We start from the raw sequence: 7,627 nt of genomic DNA, 5'->3' as shown, positions 1-7,627 counted from the left end.
ATCGCAACAGCCAATCAGGGCAAGGGGAAGTATCACAACGCGCCAAACGATTAACTCAGAGTTTCTAAAGCGCGGGAAAACGAGCGCAATCGTGACGCGGATTTTAGTTTTGCATTTGATTGGTTGGTATCCTATACAAGAATATCCATATATTCAGTCGTTTTGTGCCTACGAAAGTTTGATTCGTACCAAAATTCAGACGATTTGTACCCAGTTTGTGTCGGTTCGTACCTGGCCTGCTGGTCGATTCGCAACTTATGGGGAGCCAGTTTGTGCCAAAAATGTGAATCGCTGGTGGTACAACTCAATCGTTAGTGCTACCTATGAATCGCTAGTGATAAAAGTCACTTGTTAGTGCTAGAAACAAATTGTAGTTGTAAACCAATTTAGTTGCCTTTTTAAAATGGTCGGTAGTGGTGAACATCGATCGCTTTTGCGTTGTTGCATCAAACGACGCTGGAAGGCTTAAGTTGAAAGCGCTACTTAGAATTGCCGGTGTTTTGAGGCAGATCGGTTGCGCCAAATATCAATCGTAGTTCTTATAGTCGATCAATAGTGTTAAACCTTTATCACTTGAGTTATTTTTTTTAAACATCAAGCAATCGCTAGTCAATCGCTAGTGTTGCGACCGATTGCTTGAGATAAATAGAAATCGCTACCCCAAAACGTCAATCGTTAGTGCTAGTATCGATTTTCTATTGATTTTACCGTCGATGACATAACAGTAATCGAGATCTCAATTAAATCTCTAAAAGAAATCTTTTGGTTTATTCTGGCATAGTGATGCATGAATACATTTCAGTGTCATCAAGTAGAGTTTTTTCCTAAGGATGTACATTTGTAGATCATTCGCTCTCTATTAATGCAAATAAATAAAAATTAATTATTTGGCGCCCCTAGACTTCTTCTTAATCAACTGTCGCGCCATGAAACTCTCGAGCTCATAATTTAATTGCCAAATAGATGTACTGTTTTCCAGAAACTCCTCTTAATTAAGAATGAGTATAATCCTTCAAGAGTTTCTACATAAAGATACTTCCATCCTTAGTCTTCAAGTTAGCTAGATTATTTCTCATTTAGCTGAATGATTCGCGCCCGATAAATAGCATTTTAAATAGCTGTATATTTTTTAACTTCTTGCGCTTAAGATGGTGCATAATCTTTCAAGAGGTTTCATATTTAGATAATTCTTTCTGAAAATACTAGTAAAAGTTGTAATGGTTGAAGTTCATAAATGCTAATAAAATATTTCGAAAGCAGTCGAATAACGAAAGCCCCTACTTCAGAATCGAGAAAGCTTAGACCTGCAAAAGCTCTCATCCTTCCACATCAGTACAGCTCATTCCTCTTTTTAACAACCTATGGGAAGTTTGGGGAATTAATCGATTTTTAAATATACACTGTCAACTGCCGCATCAATCAGGACGGTACAGAGACCTTTGCCCTCGAATGTAAATACTCGACAGCCGATATGTGCACCTTTATCGGTCGACTGTCGGCCGATATATCGGTCCACTGTCGGCCGATCTATCGGTCGACTATCGGCCGATAGTCGACCTATAGTCGGTTGATTGTCGACCGATAGTCGACCGATATATCGGCTGACAGTCGACCGATAAATGTGTACATATCGGGTGATGCATTGGTCGACTATTGGTCTATATATCGGTCGACTATCGGTCGACTATCGGTCGACTATCGGTCGACTATCGGTCGACTATCGGTCGACTATCGGTCGACTATCGGTCGACTATCGGTCGGTTGTCGGCCATATGTCGACCGAGGCCGCCTATAGTACATATGATCTGACTTCCTTAGGGGAGTCTTACTGTGTAACCGCATCCTCAAGGGTAACACGAAACCTGAGCTTAACCAAACCCAAGCCATTTGTACCGTTGCACTTATGTCCTCTCATTGCAGATATGTCCTCTGACGTAATGTGATAGAGTGGCCAATCATATCCTGTGATCTATCGAGCGACACGCGGCTTGGGACTGGTTAAGAGACTCCGTTGTAGTTATGTCTTCAAGCAAAAGTACTTATTCGAGGGGGTCGGGATAAGTGGAAAATTTGACCAGTATTTTCCGGTAACTGATCTCAGGAAAACATGCTGTTCGCATGATCACTGCGAACCGGATCATTGGCCTCTCACATTATTTTCTTTGAAGTTCTATCGTTCCTTCGTTGGCGCCGTGTGCTCGCATCGTTGTTATAGCCTAAACGTGGAAGAATAACTCGCTACGTAAATAACAAAGCGACTTTCGACCAAAAGATGCGTTATTGTTCACGCTTTATTTGCAGTCTTGCTTTATTTACTGTCCTCATTGTTCGACTTGCGACTCCATTGACAACATTTTACACATAAGCTAAGACAAAAGCACAATGTGGCGTCATATCACAATTGTTTTATTTTGTTTAATAGCTGAAGATCATAGATTATGGTTCGTCGGCATGAAATTATATATTTTTGACGCTTCGCTGATCTGCTGGAGGTGAGATCGACTGAGAGGTCAAAGTTGTGATAATTTGTCTGCGTCGCGTCACGAAGTCTTCCTTGAATCACAGAAGTTTGGCCTTTGGTTGTTTATTTTAAATATTGTAGGTTTTTGCTGTATCGCACTAAGCCCTCCGTAAAAATTTGAAGTAGTAGATTGTGATGTGATTTTATTGCGGTCCCGCTGATTTTAGCTGTTCTTTTTTTAGTACTGTTTCTTGATCATTGTTGGATTTATTGCACGTTTGGGTGGATTTGTCATAATTTACCCCGTTTATGACAAATTCACACAATGATCCAATCGAAAATCGGGGTAAAGTTGGCTATGGCAAGTCAGTAGGATATATTCCACCTAAAGAATGAATTTCACAGAATTTACCCCGTTTTTCTAGAATTCGCTGATCAAATGGAAAATCTGAGTAAAGATGGCATATGGGAACTTAGCGTGTTGGCCACTTGCGGATGAATTCGTAGAATTTATCCCGTTTTTCTAGAATTCGTTGAAAAAAAATGGAAAATCGGGTTAAAGATTGGATATGGTAACTTGGGATCCTTTTTATTTGGAGGATGAATTCTCAGATTTTACCCCGTTTTTTGCCAAATTCACTGAAAAAAAATGGAAATTCGGGGTAAAGATAGCATATGGGAACTTCGGGTATTATTCACTTGTAACATGAATGCTCAGAATTTACCCCGTTTTTCTCGAATTCACTGATCAAATGGTAAATCGGGGTAAATCGGTTAGCCACTTGCTGATGAATTCGCAGAATTAATCCCGTTTCTCTAGAATTCATTGAAAAAAAATGGAGAATCGGGTTGAAGATTGAATATGGCAACTTGGGATCTATTCAATTTGGATGATGCATTCTTAGATTTTACCCTGTTTTTCTAGAATTTGTTGAAAAAAATGGAAAATCGGGGTAAATATATTTTTTTTAAATCTGACTGTCACAATATTTTTATTTATTTTTCATAAATTTTTTAATTTATTTTTTAATACAAAAACAACTATATTACTTTAATTACAGCTATATTACTTATATCACGGCTACAGAAAATAACTTACAGTACAGTTACATCTATAGCTTACGTTTTTTGTTTTTTACAAATACGTACGTTACAGTGCAATACAATATTTAAAACAATACTGGTTGAAGAGCGACTAAACAAATAACTATATATTAAAAGAAAAGAAAAGAAAAAAACAAAAAAGCGTTTACAGCCAGAGTGCACTACTCACAATTTATAGAAAAGAAGGTAGTTTAAAAGAAAACAAAAAAGTGCAGGAAAAAAGGATACAAACATCAAATTATATGTAAACAGAATTAAAGAAAACACTAAGTTAATGCGTGTTGGGCTTGTTTTAAGCATGGTTTTTCTTATAATAATGATTTATGCATTATAATGTGAGAAGAAGAGGGGGAAGTTTTTATTTCCGGAGAGATGTTGCGCATTCTGCATATCCATACAAAATATCTAGTGACCAAAAAAAGGAAGTTTAGTTTCTTGTTTTTGTGTGGCTTAAGCCCTAGTACTATAAATGGCGATAGATTGAAAATTTCTGCGAAAGGTTCTCCAAGGTTAATTATCCATTGTTTAAGACCTTGCCAGAAACGGTTGGATATATCACAAGTCCAAAATAGGTGGATGAGAGTCTCTTTCTCACTTTTACAAAAAGTGCACTGCTCATTGTCCCTAAGGTTTACCTTGGTAAGAAAAGTGTTGGTGGCTAGTCTTCTGTGCAGTAGCTTAAATTGAAAAACAATCAATTTTGTGATTTTTGTGCACAGAAAAGGAGTTCTGTAAACTGCCATCCAGTCGACATTATCTGGTGTTTCGAGCATGCATTCTGTTGCTCGTCAGAATTTTATATGTTAGTCTTTTTGGTTTTGTCGTCTTTAGGAAGGTGTCGAAGGTAGTTTCGTATGCAGTATTACAGCTGTTGAAGTTAGCTTCATTGCTTTTTTGTAAGGCCTTAACAGCTGATGAGATGCCTTGAAAAGTAAGGAAGTTTGTTTTAGTGTCGTAAAGCTCTTTAAAATCAGAGAAAGATAGGAAACTATTCGCATCATTCCTCAAATGGCCCACTGTTTTAACTCCCTTTACAGACCATGAACGATAGTATACAGGTTTGTTACCGACACGTATAAGAGAGTTATGCCATAGACTTTGCGCCTTTAGCTGATCAATGGAGGAGAAATTAGTTTCAAGTGAGATTTCTGACCAGATGTGGAGTATTTCTGAAGTAAAGGCCTTTGCAGTTTTTATAGTTTTTAACAGATCTTGTTTATTAAGGTTGGTACGAAAAAATTCGACACCACCTAGATTTTGTAATTCATAGTCAAACAAAAGTTTCCATTTTCCTTGATTTTCCGGATCTAGATATTTTTTTACCCAACTTGATTTAAGAGCTTTGTTGAAAATTTTGATATCAATCATCCTTAACCCTCCGTTCTCGTAGTCGTTGATCATTATGTTGTGCTTTACCTTGTCTCCCTTGCCATCCCATACAAAATTGAAGAACATATTATTTATTTCTGTTAGAGCGCTGTGGTTGGACGGCAGATGGGACAGGATGTAAACCAGTTGAGAGGCAATAAGGATTTCTAAAACTGTAATTTTTCCTAATAAGGTTAAACGGCGCAGTTCCCAGCAGCTTAAGCTGTTTCTGATTTTGGTTAGTTTTTCGTTGTAATTAGCTTCTATAGTGGTTTTGGGGTTGGTGGAGAGCCATACGCCTAGAGCCTTAACCTTATCTTTTACCTATTTAAAATCTTTGTCGGGTCTGAGATGTGTTTCGTTTCGAATATTCGCACGGATCCACAAAGCTTCAGTTTTCTTGCTATTTAATCGGAGACCAGAAATCTCGCTGAAAAAGTCTAATATTTGTAAGGAGGTTGTTAGAGAGGCGGGCGATCGATCTAAAATAAGGGTAGTATCATCCGCGTATTGACTGATTTTTACTTCTTGTTCGTTTATTTTTATGCCCTTAATGTTTTTATTTTGCCGTATTGTTTCGGCTAGTATTTCTACACAGAGAATAAAGAGATACGGAGAGAGAGGGCAGCCTTGCCTTACCCCCCTTTCAAGTTTGAAGAAGTTGCTAGACCAACCGTTGTTAAGAATGCAGCTTTCTGTGTTATGGTAAAAGAGCTTCCAGTTGATAGCAGATTGCCAAAAATTGTAACACTGTAAAGTTTTTGGAAGAAAAGACCATTCTACCGTGTCGAAGGCCTTTTCAAAGTCGAGAAAAAGTAGAAGTCCTGGAATGAATCACAAATCGGGGTAAAGATAGCGTATGGGTACTTCGGCTATTATCCACTTGTAGTAAGAATGCTCAGAATTTACCTCGTTTTTCTAAAATTCACCTATCAAATGGAAAATCGGGGTGAATATGGCATATGGGAACTGAGGGTATTAGCCACTTGGGGGACGAATTCTTAAAATTCATACCGTTTTTCTGGAATTCATTGAAAAAAAAATGGAAAATCGGGTTAAAGATTGGATTTGGCACCCTAGGATCAATTCCACTTGAAGGAAGAATTCTCAGAATTTACCCCGCTTTTCTGGAATTCACTAAGAACATAAACTTCTTTTAAAATTTGTAATTTTTTCTATCTTTCATTTTTAACTAAGACTAGCGAGCCGCACAAAGAAATACTTTTTGTAGTTGTAAGCTTCTCGTTTATTTCGGACGCGTTTCGTCTCTAATTGAGACTTCATTGGGGAATAACTACAATTAAAGAGGAAGAATATATTTTATAGCATGTTGTTGTGCCTAAGTTTTGAATTTCTATGGACGTTAATAATAACTGAAAGCGGGTGTTATAAAAAAACTCCTAATTACAATTAAGTTATTGCGTATCGCTTTATTTTGGGGGGGCTAACGATTAGCGCTAATCGTAGAATTTCACCGCTGAAAAAAGTCATGGAAAATAGGGGTAAAGATGGCATATGGGAACTTAGGGTATTATTCAGTTGTAGCGTGAATTCTCAGAATGTACCCCGTTTTTCTAGAATTTACTGCAAAAAAAAAAAATGGAAAATCGGGTAAAGATAGGATATGCCAAGTCAGTAGGATAAACATGATAAATTCCAATTGGTGGAAGCATTTTCAGAATGTGCCCCGTTTTTCTATAATTCATCCAAAAAAAAAATGGAAAATCGGGGTAAAGTAGATTAGATGTGGCAGGTCAATAGAATATATTCCACTTGGAGGATGAGTTACTAGAATTCACCCCGTTTTTCTATAATTCCTTGAAAAAAAAATTGCAAAACCAGAGTAAAGATGGCATAAGGGAACTACGGGAATTATCCGCTATTAGCATAAATTCAGAGTTTACCCCGTTTTTGTATAATTAATTCATTAAAAAAAAGGAAAATCAGGGAAGATTTGACAAGACAACGTACAGGTTGCATTCCACTTGCGGGATGAACTCTAAGAATTTACCCTTGTTCTCTAGAATTCACTAAAAAAAATGGAAAATCGGAGCAAAGATGGCATTTGGGAAGTTGTAGCATGGATTCTCAGAGTTTACCCTCTTTTTCTTGAATTAATTCATTAAAAAAGGAAAATCGGGGTCAAGATAAGATATGACAACTTAGGATATACTCCACTTACGCTATAAATTCTTATAACTTACCCCGTTTTTCTGGAATTCATTGAAATAAAAATAGAAGACCGGGTTGAAGATTGGATATGGAAACTTAAAATGTATTCCACTTACGGGACGAATTCTCAGAATTAACCCCCTTTTTCTGGAATTAATTAGAAAAAAAAAATGGAAAATTAGGGATGTCCCGAGTTATAATTTATTTCAGTTTAAAGATGAATGGACACAATTTAGCCCGTTTTCAGAATTCATTAAAAAATTAATTCGGCACGTTAGAATACATTCTTTTATGAGATGAATTGTTTTTTTAGAATTCTCTGAAAATAACGGAAAATCGGGTAAAGATTACACATAACAAGTTGGGATATGTTTCACTTGTAGGATGAATTGTCCTTTTTTTACCCCATTGTGTACAGAATTCTTGGAAAAAAAGCAAAAAACCGGGACAAAGATTGAATGTGACATGTTAGGATGTATTCCACTTAAAGGATGAATACTCAGATTTTACCCCATTTTTCCA

The 7,627-nt window shown here is 37.0% G+C and overlaps 1 protein-coding gene across 1 annotated transcript in view; it reads left to right on the top strand.

The window, feature by feature from the left end:
• Positions 1 to 1,814: 1,814 nt before the first annotated feature.
• LOC131781701 (uncharacterized) overlaps positions 1,815 to 7,627 on the top strand; it is a 31,545-nt gene continuing 25,732 nt past the window's right edge. Inside the window, exon 1 of the mRNA XM_066160423.1 lies at positions 1,815 to 1,865. The gene's annotated coding sequence lies outside the window, so the exon portion shown is untranslated. The remainder of the gene's footprint in view (positions 1,866 to 7,627) is intronic.

This window comes from Pocillopora verrucosa, chromosome 1 (genome assembly GCF_036669915.1).
Source record: "Pocillopora verrucosa isolate sample1 chromosome 1, ASM3666991v2, whole genome shotgun sequence".
NCBI classification, from domain to species: domain Eukaryota; kingdom Metazoa; phylum Cnidaria; class Anthozoa; order Scleractinia; family Pocilloporidae; genus Pocillopora; species Pocillopora verrucosa.
This window is presented reverse-complemented; position numbering and strand designations above follow the sequence as displayed.